Source organism: Toxotes jaculatrix, chromosome 5 (genome assembly GCF_017976425.1).
Source record: "Toxotes jaculatrix isolate fToxJac2 chromosome 5, fToxJac2.pri, whole genome shotgun sequence".
NCBI classification, from domain to species: domain Eukaryota; kingdom Metazoa; phylum Chordata; class Actinopteri; family Toxotidae; genus Toxotes; species Toxotes jaculatrix.
In genome coordinates this window covers 1,476,025-1,490,885 of record NC_054398.1, presented here as the reverse complement: position 1 = coordinate 1,490,885, position 14,861 = coordinate 1,476,025, and the positions used below count along the sequence as shown (strand labels likewise).

The following is a 14,861-nucleotide window of genomic DNA, read 5'->3' as shown; positions in this document are numbered from 1 at the left end:
CATCTTTTATTTTTATTTTTTCAATCACCTAATTTTTTGCTGGAGCACCTGCCACTGCCCTACAGTCTGGTCCCCTGATGCCTCGACTCACTGGTCCTCCATCGTGTCTTCATACCCTGGGACCCCGGTCACTGACTCGTTCTGCTCATGCCAGCACACAGTTCCTCTCTGTATTTGAATTAATTTAAATGTGGAATTGTCTCCTCCAAAAAAGCAGCTTCCCCAGGTGAGATGAGGTCTGTGTTAATAACATACAGAGTAAGAACTGAAGTGTGAGTGTGTCCCAGAGTGTGTGTGGGTGTCTCTCATCCTGACATACAGTATAATTACAGATGAGAACTTCTGCACTGGAATACAGTGACGCTGAGGTGATATCTTGACATTGCAGTGTGTCTTCACAAGACAGTGTCTCTCTCCCTCTGTCAAAACACACACACACACACACACTCTGCAGTTTATTAGGAACACCTTGCTAAGGCTAATACACTCTGCTGCAACAGTCCTGCCATAAATCCTCCTTCATGAAGGTTGTAATGTTTGTGTTGATGCAGCTTTATGGTTATTTTGAAGGCAGCAGTTTGCAGTGCTGTTGAAAATAGACACTGGACGTTTCTATTATTTCGTCCACCCCATTCAACTGAGTATTAACAGAACTGGACACCTGTATCAGGACATTCTAACCAGCATAAGCTTGATGGACCTTATGAACTGGACACACATTCACACTGACACCTCAGCACTCTCTCTCTCTCTCTCTCTCTCTCTCTCTCTCTCTCTCTCTCTCTCTCTCTCTCTCACACACACACACACACACACACACACACACACACACACACACACACACACACACACACACAGCTTGACATATATCCTGTGTAAAGCCCACATTGGACCACTGGTATACAGTAATTATAGGCAGACAGCAGTTCTATCTATACCAGAACATTAATTACATACTGACCCAGAACTCACACACACAGAACAGAGCAGAACATTAATTACATACAGTTAACAGAGAAATGGGACAAGGTGACATCTCAGCACTCCTTTCATGACATCGAATGAGAACGTCTGTGGCTCTGTGTGTGCGTGTGCGTGCGTGTGCGTGCGTGTGTGTGCGTGTGTGTGCGTGTGTGTGTGTGTGTGTGTTTGCAAGTCTTACAAGCTAAAAATACAAGACACTGAGTGCAAGCATTGAATTTCGGATGTTTTGGGGGACTTCCATCCCATGGTGTCCTCTGGTTGTCATGGTAACCACGAAGCAGACGTCCTACCTCTGTGTGCTACCAAGGGCACAGTTTCAAAAGTCAACATAAAAACATGAAAAATGTAACTTGGATCTGAGGCCCTGAGGTCCCCTTTATTTATTTATTTATTTATTTATAGGGCTGATTCCTCCCACTGCTGTTCATTTTCACTGAAACACCTGTACCTGGCATCAGCATCAGGAACAGGTTGGGAAGATTCATATTCTGGATATAAACATGCTGTCAATGCACAGTAAACAACAGCAGTAGACCATGTATTCAGTTATATGATCACTGCGTATGCAGGAAGAGTTGAATCAGGGCCTGAATACATATCACCTGTCATCCAAGAGGCTTCACCTGACATGTAAATGTACAGACACCACAGAGGTTTAAAGGTAAAAATATATCTTCGTTCTGTGTATACGCAGGGTGATGATTTACATGGTACTGTAAATACAATAAGAACAAGCAAACAATACACGTACAAAGATGGTGAAGTGCAAACAATGTTCTGGGCCCTGATGATTAGCTGGTAAATGCTGTCACTCAGTTGATGGATAATGAAGCTGATTCCCGTCACTGTGAAGAACCTGCTCCAGTTAAATGTGCAGCCTGAAAACACTGTGCAGGAGGAGTTCACTGATCACCGTGGTCCTTGGTCGCCATCTTCTGGCAACTCTGCTGAGGGTCCAGACCTAAATAGGACTCATTAAGATATACTAATATAAGATACAATCATATGACAAGGGACATGTTTTCCATCTTAGGTCCATCTCTGTTCCATCCACTGTCCCACTGTCCTCTCTGTGTCTTCTGCAACCTCAGTTCTACCTGGTAGGTTAACAACCAAACAGCCTTTGAAACTGCTCAGTGCACTGCAGAACATTCTGAGATGAATCATTTTGTCCAAAAATATTCATTTCATTTCCCTACAGGTCCTTCATCTTTGGTCATGGAGGCTGATGTTTCATCTACTTCTTCAGCAGCTTCCAGTGTGCATCAGGGATCAGCGGCTCGGCCAGTAGACCCAGCTGAGTGGCCCTCTTTCCCGTCAGACTCAGAAAGGACTGAACAGGTATAAACAGGGCCACTGCCTATAAAGGACACATTTACATTCCCGAAAAGACACGATGGCCGCAGGTTCCACCATCATTACACATACAGACACTTAGCAAATGGGGAAAAAGTAAAGCGGAGCTGGCTTACGTGTTCAAAAAGTGAAGATGTGGTCTATTGCTTTTGCTGCAAATGATTCTCTAAAAAGTCCATAAAACTGGCAACTGAGGGACAGCGGGACTGGGTCAACATCTGCGCACTGCTGAAACAGCATGGAAACTGTGGGGATCACTGTAGTAACATGGTGAAATGGAAGGAATTTGCCTTCTGGTCTTTCCAAGAGGAAAACTATGTTTGAAACAGAAATGGGCCTCTCGGAGACAGAAAAGAATCACTATGTCATCCCTGACACAGCAGGGTACCACCCCCGCCCCTCCACCCACCCCCGCCCCTCCACCCAGCCCCCCGCCCTGTTTTTAATTTAGTGCTGTTATGAGTATGAACGCCCTGTGACAGTTCTGACTGGGTGTCGAGCCTTCAGGGCTAAGCTGAAGCTGACATGTATTTCTGCTGTTTGCGCTCTGTATTTCATGGGAACTGAGCTGGGGCCCAACAGCAATGTTTCCCCCCAGGCCCAGATAACAGGTTAATCAAGTTAATCTGGTTAATGTACTGCTTTTATCTGGAAATGTCACTTACTAACTGTGCGTGCAGTAAGGCCTAGACAAAGCAGTACATGCAGGAACAGGGCAGCACTGAACTGAACTAACTGATCCCAATGGAAGTGACTGCAGCACGGCCTCATTTTAAATGACCAGAAGATGGCGATATAGTACAGCCTGAGTGGAGGAGCCTTTTTTAACATCTGTCTGATGTTTCCTCAACAAGGTCCAGAATATAAAAAACTTTATGAGAATAAATACAGGGTTTAAAACCACAGAAAACACGTTTTTCTATTTACAGGCAGTTAATGAATAAGAAAAATGCTTTGGATGAAAAGAGACATGGACATTTGTCATTTAAGGTTGTCTTCTAAGTTGCCTGATTGTGAGCACCTTTTCTATTTTACTGTTTATTAAAAGGAGCCAAAGTGCATTTATAGACTGCAGTCATATGACACCTTTACCTTTTGCCTCTCATTTACCCATTCTCTCACACACCAATGGCGATGGAGCCTGAGCGCTGGAGTAACTGGGTTCAGTGTGTCGCCCGACGACACATCGAACCTCACACCCAGATATTAGTGGACTACCCTCTCTGTGAACTTCTTGTTTCATGGTCAGACCAGGCATTAACAAACCAATGGTTTGATTTAATCTGATGAAGCTATAAGAAATGTGTGGTCTGCACTGTTTCACATTTTGAGTGTCATGTTTAAAAACTGTGTTAAACATGGTCACAGTAAGCTGCTGTCAGACCAACAGGTTCCTCCACATCTCTGTACACAGCTGCTTGGTTTGTTGTGTGATGATTTGCGGTCTCGTCATTATTTGGTGGTTAAATGTGAAACACAGGAATGTGACTGTACAGTGGGGCACATCTTCAGGCCTTTATCATATCAGTGGAAATGGGACTTCTGGATGGCAGCTTGATTGTGAGCAGCCAGTCCTGACCGGAAGTAAGGTAGGACGGTTCCAGCGAGGTTGACAGAGCTACGTTTAATTTTGAAAGTGCCGACCGGAAGTTTTGTCGTTGATCGCGGTTCTCTTGACGCTGGGTCAGTGAGCGCTGCACTGCTGGCTGTATGGAGGAGAGCTGCTCTGTGGAAGAACGTAGAGGACCTTTTTTTTTTTCCTAACAGACAGGACACTGTGGACATCGACTCTGATGGACTGAGAGGAGAACTGTGCTGGGAACCCGTGTTTGTTCCACTCAGGAACCTCCGGCGTTCTTATTTGGATAAAGGAAAGATTTGAGTCGGCGGGGTGAGGAGAGGAGCCAGAGCACCGCAGCAAACATGTACGTTGATTCCAATGTTTTGTTTGTTTGTTTGTTTGTTTGTTTGTTCTTTTACCTATCCTTATGTCTAACTAGCTAGTCGCTGTTTTCTCTTAGTCACAGTTAACCCCCTGTTTCTGCCGAGGGGGCTTTAGCTGTGACATTAGCCCTGGACATCTTCTCTGTCTTTATTTGGACGCTTTTCTCTCAGTGTCTCTGCCTGCTGCAGTCTCGTCCTGTCAGCCAAGTGTGTCCCCGTCCAGTTCTCTCCTGCGTGGACAAGCCATCGTGCCAAACCCTGTTCACAAATCTTTTAATTCTGCAGCACCTCCAGCCTGAGCCTCAGCTCCGGCCCCAGCGGGCTCAGTGAAATATCACCTGGCTGGTTCGCTCGTTGCAGAACATTCCGCAGTGGTAACAGCGAGAGGCGGCAGGTCCCACCACATCAGAGCTGTTTGGTAAACTCAGTCTGTCTTAAACTGGACTGAAAAAACAACAACAAAAAAAAAAACTTTTTGTTTAAATGCGCGTGCGTGAGACTGTACTTCAGTATGTGAGGTAGAGGACAGTGTCCCTGTCTTCATGACCAAGCTTTGCGTGACAGAGTGTGTGTGTGTGTGTGTGTGTGTGTGCCAGTGTAGCAGAGTTGTTAGCCTGTCACATGTTACTGTATAATTATTCGAAATGCTTCTGTTCAGGTCCAGTAAAACGTGAAACGGTAGCTGGACTGCTCCGTTTACACATAGTGCATATTTACATTTACATATTCTTAGTATTAGCAATCATTAACAGTGCAACAACCAACCAGCTGAGGCATATTTATCTAAAAATAACTGTATCTGACAACAGCATGTCCCTGTGTTTGACTCACTGCTAATATCAGGCAGACTGCAGTGAGTTTGTTAATGTCTGTCCTCTACCACCAACTGAATTTAGTCCAAAATGAGAAACATTTTAGTGACGCATTAAAATAAATTATATATAAACATTTCAGACTTTTGTAACTAAATGTGCATCAAAAGAAAAACAGCTTTGTTTATTTTTTATTTTTTTAAATGTTGCTTCAGTAGAATCTGAAATTCAGCTGGAGTCCCTGTCCCTGTCCCCGGTCTTGTCCCTGTCCCCTGTCGTTCAGATTTGCCTCATAATCTCAGTGTGCGTCGTTGTGTGTGTGCTTCAGATACAGGGTTCTGAGGAAATAGATCCTTATGAAGAGCATCGTTTCATTATTCCATAACTCAACAGATCACCACCCCTGATGGTGAATTACTTTAGGCCATTAGTTTAATCGTTACATTGAACTGTCAGTAGAAACATCCTCTGGCTGCAGCTTCTCAGATACAACTTTATTTTAATTTGATGTCGCTGTAAATTAACACATTTGAGTTTTGGACTGTTGGTCAGGTAAAATACATCACTTTGGGCTCCGGTGTCTTGTGATGGGCTTTGCCATAAACGTTGGCATTTTTCAGAGGAAATGAATCATTTCTTGATTAACTGATAATGAAGGTGATTCATCTGCAGCGGCTCTGCTTGCCCCTCTACCCCCACGTGATGACACCTGACAAGCCGCTTGTCTCCAGATGGAGCGACAGCATTCTTGGCATAACTGTGAAACACAGCACACAGTGTAGTAGCTCTCTGTCTGCAGAAACAAACACACGGTCGGGTCTGATTGTGTTCCGAGGGAAGGAAGGTCATCCAATCCAAATGTTGCCGCAATAGGTGACAAAAACTCACCGGCTCTGGTGACTGTGGGAATGCTCCTTTGAAAGCTCCCGCTCGCTCTCTCTGTGCTGCTCTCTCAGAGCTGAGCGAACAGAACATCCATTGTGTCCCTTCAGGGCTCTCACTGTTAGAAGACCTAATTCAGCTAATGATCAGGCCTGAGCTAACAAGCTGCATGAAACAGATACGGAGCAGAGGGCAGACACTGTACTCACTCATCTGAGTCTCATTTCATTCACCAGAGATTGTGTTCATTCATAAAGCAACATGGAACAGTTGTGTACACGTTAACATTGTACTCTCAGCTGTTTTTTGGCTGTAATGGAATAAAAAGACAAATCTAAAAAAACATTTCGCAGGATAGATCAGCTGACATCATCAGGTGTGCCTGTCATCGTCTGTGTGTTGTGTGTACGGGCACATTTCTCTCATACTGGCTCAGCCCCACAGTTTCATGATGCAGTGGCTCAGGCTGCAGTGTTTCCTGCTTCACCGTCAGACGTTTCTTTATCTGAGAAACTGAATTTGAAAGTGAAAATGAAAAGTAAGGATCACAATCAGTCTAAGGTGACTCATTTACCGAGAACCTCTAAAGGCTCATGTGGGCCACACACTGAGCCCCTGGACAAGGGAAACTGACACTGACAATAGCAAAAGCAGGCAACTGCCCCGAGGCTCCAGACACCTAAGGGCCCTGAAAAGCCCCATGTTTGCCCCGTATCAGCTGGTCCTGTATAATTTGATTAATCACAAATTCTCTGATCTATAACATGTCCTCCATCCTCCATTTTGGCCCTGCCCCCACCCCCCACCTTAACTGTTTTACTTAGTCATTAATCATTATTGCTATTTTATTTTATTGTTATTGTATTATATTTTATATGTTGTATATTGTGTTCATCATCAATACAGCTGAAAATTATTTTCTAAAATAATTGATTGATAGTAGTGATAGTGATAGTGTACACAATGAGAAATCATTATTCCCTAAAGTTATCGCATTGAAATGGCTTTTGTGTCATTTTTGCTTTTAAAAGATTTCTTCAGAAATTTAGTTATCCAAATAAAAAAAAATAGAATTTTCTGTCAGTTGAATAATCAGTTAGTCAGCTAATCGTTTCAGCCCGAGGGTCCTGGGCGCTTGGAGAAATAACGTACGTTAATGCAGCCACGCTGGTGAGTGTGTTTGGCTCGTTCGAGGCTCATGTGGAAGCCGCCGCTCAGACTCTGGTGCTGACCAAGCAAACATCTTGAGTCCGATACAAATGGCCTGTTTCCAGCCAAATTCTAATCCAGTTCATTTGTGGTCCAAAAGCCAAAGTGGGGGCAGGATTTAGATTTTTTTTTCTGTCACTGTTCACGTGAACAACTGATTTCAACATTAAGAATAACTTTGAAGTTGGCTTCTTATGTTTTTATGTTTCATTTCTTTATGTTTCTGTTTGTACACGTGTTGGAAGACCTGATGTACAATCTGTTTTTTGGACAACCTCTGTCCGTCTCCCACTCTCTCTCTCTCTTACACACACACACACAGACACGGTCCTTTGAAGTTAATGACTTCCTCTGCTGGACTGGACTTCCTTGAAAAACTGGACAAACAGCCAATTAATGCACATAAACTCTCAAACATGGACACACACACACACACACCAGTGTGGACGGTTCAAGCTGTAATGAGAGGTAATGACTCTGACTCCTCAGATGGACGGTGTAGTGAAGCATGATTTATACTGAAGCTTTGGTTTTTCAAAAATCAGAGTTGTATTTTGTGGTCTGGGACATTTTTCAGCCTCCACAGTCAGAGCTCTGGATTAACTCCGGGCCGGTGTCATGCCACACTGAAAGCACTTCTCCAAAATAGTAAGGTGGTTTCTAAGGGCTGGGCCACGCTAGAAAAGGACTAGTTTGAGGTCCGACCTCATCTCAGAGTGTATGGAGTTGTTCCAAACTGTCACACGTGGATGTGGGGTGAAAAGCCAGCCATCACAGAGACGCGATTCGTTTTAATATGGAGACAATGCACGTACAAACAATAAAATAAAGATTAGAGAATAGAAAGATAGAGAAGCTGACGGGTCACTGCCAAGTTTTTTCACTTGTCACTACCCTCGCATACAACCCATCATCACGTTAACTGTGTGTTAGTGATGGAGAGGAGCATTCGAATGAAACTGATCAAATATTTTAGAGGATTAGAATTAGTTGTGGTCAGCATCGGGTTGAAACTTAGATCGTTGTTGCCTGTTGTTAAAAAAAAACATCAGTTGTAAATACACATGGGTGAAACTTAAAAAAAAGCCAGACTGAAGCTGGATAACTGTTATTATCAAACCTCAAGTTCTACCTGACATGACCTCTGACTCAGGCGAGCTGTGTGTGTGTGTGTGTGTGTGTGTGTGTGTGTGTGTGTGTGTGTGTACAGAGTGACTCATGCAGTGTCTTTCTCTAATAACAGAGCTGCTGCAGTAATCGTATATTGCACTGACTAGAACAGCTGTTTAGCCCTTTGCTGACCTCCTGTCTGCCTCTTCTACCAGAACTGAGCTCATATGGAGGGAGGTTTAGTCACTGCTGGGTCAGTTGGTGTTATTTTCAGCGCTGGTTCTGGGCGAATGCTGCTGTTGAAATTGCTGCAGTCCGTTCTCTGAAAGGCTTTTGCTTTGAAAAGCGTTTACAGGAAATATTGAGTTTTCATCAACGGTAAATTTACATCTCACAAGCTGTGCTCCTGATCTCTCAGGCATGAGCTCATTCTTCTCTCAGTGATCAGTGATTTGTTGTTTCACAGCGGATCACCTGCCTCAGGTTTCCATAATGAGGAAGATCCCTGCTCACCTCATCTTTTCATTTTCCCCTCTAATGTCACCAGCCTTCTCATTCCCTGTGCCCAGTCCTGGTTTAGGAACTGTGTTTGAGCTGGTAATACACTTAGTCAGCAGTTTATTAGGTACATCTAGCTACAACTAATGCAGTCTAATCCAGCAGTCTTTCAATAGATCCTGCCTTCATGAAGGTCAGAATGAGAGCGCTCGGTTGTAAGTTTATTTTGGAGGATGTAGTTTGTGGAGCTGTTGAACTGTATTGCATCATACACAGACTCTACCCTCACTGATGTTAATGTGATGGACAAAATATTAGAAAGACCTCCCAGTACAACACAACACAACACAACACAACACAACACAACACAACACAACACAACACAGCACAGCACAACACAACACAACACAACACAGCACAATACAATACAATACAACACAGTTTAAGTGCAAGTCATTTCAGGACTGTTTATTAGACTGCATTAGTTTTAGATAGGGGACAACTGAGTGTATCTCTCTCTCTCTCTCTCTCTCTCTCTCTCTCTCTCTCTCTCTCTCTCTCTCTCTCTCTCTCTCTCTCTCTCTCTCTCCGCTCCACCTCTGGCAGTGTCTCTCTTACCTGCAGATGGTTCAGGTAAGAGAGATTAGCAGAGGATTACCCACTCGGCCTTTTGCCTGTAAGACTGAAGCTTGGAAGCAGACAGGGACAGACAGACAGTGAGTGTATGGTATGTCTATGCATCCATGCGTCTTTATGCAACAGATACGTAAGTGGATGAGCTACCTTGTCCAGTGTGTGTGTGTGTGTGTGTGTGTGTGTGTGTGTGTGTGTGTGTGTGTGTGTGTGTGTGTGTGTGTGTGTGGTGGATTATGAATTTATGGGTGTTGTAAGTATGAACTCTTATTAAGAAATCAAATGGCTGTTTGTACGTTACAACAGTGGAGCGTTACAGTCACAGTGCCAGTAACTGCCTCCTTGTTTCAGGTGAACAGTAAACACTACAGTGTGTTCTACCTGATGTGTGAATGGACCATGTTTTGTGTCAGGGTCCTCCACACCCTGCACAGGCACAGAGGTCTGATAGAGATGAATGAGGAAGCCTGTGTGTGTGCGTATGTGTCTTAAAGGCTCATAAACACTGAGCAGCTGAGGTGTCTGCAGCTCTGTGGCTGATCATCACACAGGTGAATGTGCTGTTCTCTGTGGGTAAGAGCAGAGCGCCGTGCTGAGTCACAGTGAGGCCACAGACAGAGCTGCACAGATACAGGGGAGAGGCGCCGCTCTCACCTCTCAGTATGTTCAAGAAGTTTGCACATTCATAAAAGCAGCTACTTACTCTGTGTGGACAGAGGCATTTACCACAGTATGGGCCATTACATTGTTTATGGGTCCAACATGTTGAACTAATCCATTAGAACTGACTGAATTTAAAGCCACAGTGTGTCTTTTCAGGTTCACAGTAGGAGAATCGTAATGATTTTACATGTAACCTGAATCACCACCGTGTGTGAGTGCAGCCCCACAGAGCAGCTGGTCTCCGGGTCTTGTTAAAACCGTGGAAGCAGCCCTCGGCGGCTGCCTCAGTCTGTGGGTGCGTGTGACGTCATCAGCAGGCCGTGGTCACAGATTAAACCCAGCAGTGCAGCGTTTGCTCCGTGTGTTTCTGTACCTGCCCGTGCAACAGCTTAACCTTTTCCATGAAGGGTTAACCTAATGACACAGTTTCCCTGAGACTGAGTGCACAGCAGCATGCAGTCACAGGCCCGGGTACGGTCAGCGCTCTGCAGCAGCAGGGGCTCCTTCGTGCCAGCGCACCGTTTCCACTTTCACAGTCAAATCCACGCAAAACAATGTTAAATACATTCTAGAACCTCACACTTGCACTATATAGCATTTAACAATGGCTGCAAAGCAAACCTGTCACATCTGACACGTTACCAACCAAACTGGAAGGCATAACTTCAACCCTCCAATCTATTTTAGCCTGAGTATTAATATAGAGGGTATTTTCAGTGTGGTTATGTGTGACTCTGAACCATATTAGACTGGCTACAAACTAGTAATTAGCCTGCTGCACTCCAGTGACAGTTAAGCTGCTTATTGGCCAGCTGGAGATTAACCAGAAAGTCCCCACTTCACAGGGGTCCACACACACACACACACACACACACACACACACACACACACACACACATTTACACATTTACACAACCACACTTACAGTCATGCAGTGCTTAGTGAAGTAGGAACAGTCTGTCAGCCCATTACCAAACCTCATTCTACTTCACCAGAGTGAAACATGATTAAATAAAATTAATTAATTATTTGATTCACCACTGAGTCCAGTCCAGTATCGTCCAGTCCAGTCCAGTCCAGTCCAGTCCAGTCCAGTCCAGTCCGATACAGGTTTAGTCCCTGCTTGACTAAATCTAAGCTGGGCCACTGTGACCACCTTAAAAATCAGGTTGTAGAATATGGGAACATGAGCAAGGAGCAGCTGAGCTTTCACAATTGTTAGTACTACTAACTAAAGCAAAACCAAGACTTCCTGCTGCTGCTTCACAATAAAAGCCTTCCAGCAAAGACAGTCTTGCTTCAGCTTGTTTGTTGTGATATAAAAATACAGCTAATTGGAAGTAAGTGGTTAGAAATTGGTTAATTCAAGGGGTAACCTTCTTGAGGTTTTGAAACATTATAATAATAATAATAATAAGTGCTGTCCAGTTGGACAAAAGAACATGTTCATACGAAACTGACATTGACACGTCCAACCTTTGTTGTCCATCTCTGTCCTTCATTTCCTGTCATCTGGCTCTACTGTCACTATCTGTTGAAGGTATAAAATGCCTGTGTGGCTTCCTTCAAAGGAAAATGACTCTTGGACACACAGATGTCAGGTTTTAGCTTTATTGACTGTATGTTTGGTACAGTTTGCTGTTTGGTTTGTGCTTCACTTAAACAAGAGAAAAGACTTTACACTGTTTAATGCATGGACTTGTACTTTTGGTTACGGAAAGACTGAAAAAAAACACACAACCCTCGAAACTCTTTATCTGAGGACCACACAAACTAAAACCCCACACAAGCCTAGAGTTTATGGAAAAGTCAGGCCTCCTAGCTGCACTTGCTGAGCTATGATTGGACAGTTCCTGTTCAGAGGAGGGGTTTTCAAGTGGTGATGGTGAATAAACTGCATGGAGTATATTTGATGACTCCTAGTTGACTTGATAGGGTCTTTCAGACGTTTGGGGCCAACGACTGTCTATCTTTGGTTTTCAAGGGATTTTTAACACTTGTCAGAATGTTTTTATTGCATTTCATGTCAGCGAGCTGTCCACCTGCCTCTCCACACACACACACACACACACACACACACACACACACACACACACACACACACACACACACACACACCTCACTGCCGTCGTGTTCATACTGAAAACAAGGGAGGTGGCAGCCCCTCTCAGTTTTTTTGCTTTGGTTCTGTTACCTCCACTGGATGATTATTATTGTACTGGGCACCAGTGAAATTCTAAAAATACGAAGCAGGACATTTTGGAGCTCATTAACATTCGTTAACGTTAGCATTCCCTGGATGGAGGTTATTTTTAACTTTATAATGGGAAACAGGTCACACAGACACTCAGATAGAAAGGCTTTGGCCCTGTTCTTGATTCATTTAGCCTTTTTTTTTTTTTTTTTAGCTAAAATCAGGAGCTGGATTTTTTTTTTTTAATTTACTGGAATCTGTGCTGGTCCCAGCCAAGAAATACTCTGACACAGAACCTCCTGGATTTATATTTTAACTGGAGCACTTTAGAGGTTCGGGCAGGTGGATTTTGTTACCTTCAAACAGAGCTAGCAGTTTCCACAGTCTTTATGCTAAGCTAAGCTAACAGGCTGCTCAGGGTTGCTTCATATTAAGCGTGCAGACATGAAAGTGTCACAGTTGAACTACATTAAATGGGCACGGCACTGATGTCTTTGTCAGTGTGTCAATCACAGTCAGTTTTAGTCCCACAGCAATTCCTGGCCTCAAGTTACCTCATGATCCCAGTTTGTTCCCACAGTGAGACAGAGGCTTTTTAAATCTGGGAGGAAGAGAGCACTGGTACCGTCAGCTGAGGAGTTAGAGTCTGTTAACAGGAGAGAAACTTTGGACTGGTTGTAGTGTGGTTCCTGTGGCTCTGGATGAGATCAGGTCTGAGAAAATAACCCTGATGATGTCGTCAGGGTTATCACAGTTTGCACGGGGTTTGAAACATGGACACTGCCGCCGCCGCCGCTGTTGTTTTTGGAGCTTGAGCTATACTGTGAACTAAAAGTCAGGATATCGTAGCCTCTGCTGCATCAGCTGATACTGATTTGTTGGCGTTTCCCTCTGACTCTTATCCTGATAGGTTCAACAATCAACACGTTACAGTGGATGGATGAAAGGACGGTGAACTGAACATTATGTGTGTGTGTGTGTGTGTGTGTGTGTGTGTGTGTGTGTGTGTGTGTGTGTGTGTGTGTGTGTGTGTGTGTGTGTGTGTGTGTGTGTGTGTGTGTTTTATCTCCGGCTCATGCTGTGCCAGCCTCCATGACTCTTTACTGTGACATTTTCTGGATTCTTCTGTTTATGAAATCCTCCCCTACCACCACCATTTACTCTCCCTGTCTCCTCCTCCTCTCTCTCTCTCTCTCTCTCTCTCTCGCTTTATTACTCTCTAACTCACTGAGTGTAATGTAGATACTGATACCAAGATATCAGAAGTCTTTAGTCTCAAGTGGTCAAAAAGTGTATTTCGATATTTGTTTACCAGCAAACACGTTTTGTAGGAAACAGTCTGTGGTGGGATTATGTTCAGAGGCCATGTATTTTTTTATGAATGAAGTGCTTCATTTATTAACAGCAGCAGAGTCAGGGGAAGTGGTTTGGTGAATGGTGAGTGTAAAAACAGTGTGCACAGAGAAGTGTGGACACGTTTCATTTTCTGTCTTACACTTGAAACGCAGTGAGCTTTGCCTCAGAACTATACAGATCTATACCAGTGGTTTTTCTTCCAGGCTTTTATTCTTACATTGTGTTTTCCAAGTTTCATTAGACCTCAAGGAAACACACAGTGAGTTTCAGTGAGAAGTAATGAATGGAAACACAACTTTCTGTTTGTTTAAAACACCTTTAAATTCTGAAGCTTTTTACACAGCAGCGACGCTTTGACATCAACGAAACAGAAATCGAATGGAAGAGGAAGTTTCAGAAGAAGCTGACGAGCGTACCTGGTCAGTCTGGATATCAGAAACATGATGGGAATGGAAAGAATGTGGCTTCATTTCAGCACAGTGTGTGTGTGTGTGTGTGTGTGTGTGTGTGTGAGTGTGTGTGTGAGTGTGTGTGTGTGAGTGTGTGAGTGTGTGTGTGTGTGAGTGTGTGTGTGTGTGTGAGTGTGTGAGTGTGTGTGTGTGCGTGGGTGAGTGTGTGTGTGAGTGTGTGTGTGTGAGTGTGTGAGTGTGTGTGTGTGTGAGTGTGTGAGTGTGTGTGTGTGTGCATTATGTGTTGGCCCAGCTGTGCTCTGAACCCAAAGAACAATAAATTCATTGTTGTATTTGAAATCAGTAAACCCCCAAATATCCAACAGGCAAAGCAGGTAACTGCAGTCATTAAAGGTCCTGTGCAATAGTTTCACTATGCACACACACACACACACACACACACACACACACACACAGAGGTTTACCAGGATTTATATAGCTGTGTATCATCAGCATCAGCTTCTGTCTGAGCTGTACTGATACAGTCTTTTTAAGGAGATTTGCTATGAAGGGCAGCGATTTATCAGAGTGAGCAACCAGAGTGTGAGGTGAGACACAACATGTGGAGGTTTGTTTGGGGAGATCAGTATAAGATCACGACATCAGTAAAAGAAAATGGTTTGTCAGATGATCGGCAGTGTTAAAAGAATTCTGGGACTATTGTTCACATGAAGCTTTGTCCTCCTCCATCATTAAAAGATCCTGCTGCTGAGAATCATCCTCACAGCCTGACACCAGGCTCCATGGGTGGGGGGGGCGGAGTGTTGTTTG

At 44.0% G+C, this 14,861-nt stretch overlaps 1 protein-coding gene across 1 annotated transcript in view; it reads left to right on the top strand.

Moving 5' to 3' along the window:
• Positions 1-4,114: 4,114 nt before the first annotated feature.
• Positions 4,115-14,861, top strand: part of ripor1 (RHO family interacting cell polarization regulator 1) — a 41,539-nt gene continuing 30,792 nt past the window's right edge. Inside the window, exon 1 of the mRNA XM_041038279.1 lies at positions 4,115-4,265. The gene's annotated coding sequence lies outside the window, so the exon portion shown is untranslated. The remainder of the gene's footprint in view (positions 4,266-14,861) is intronic.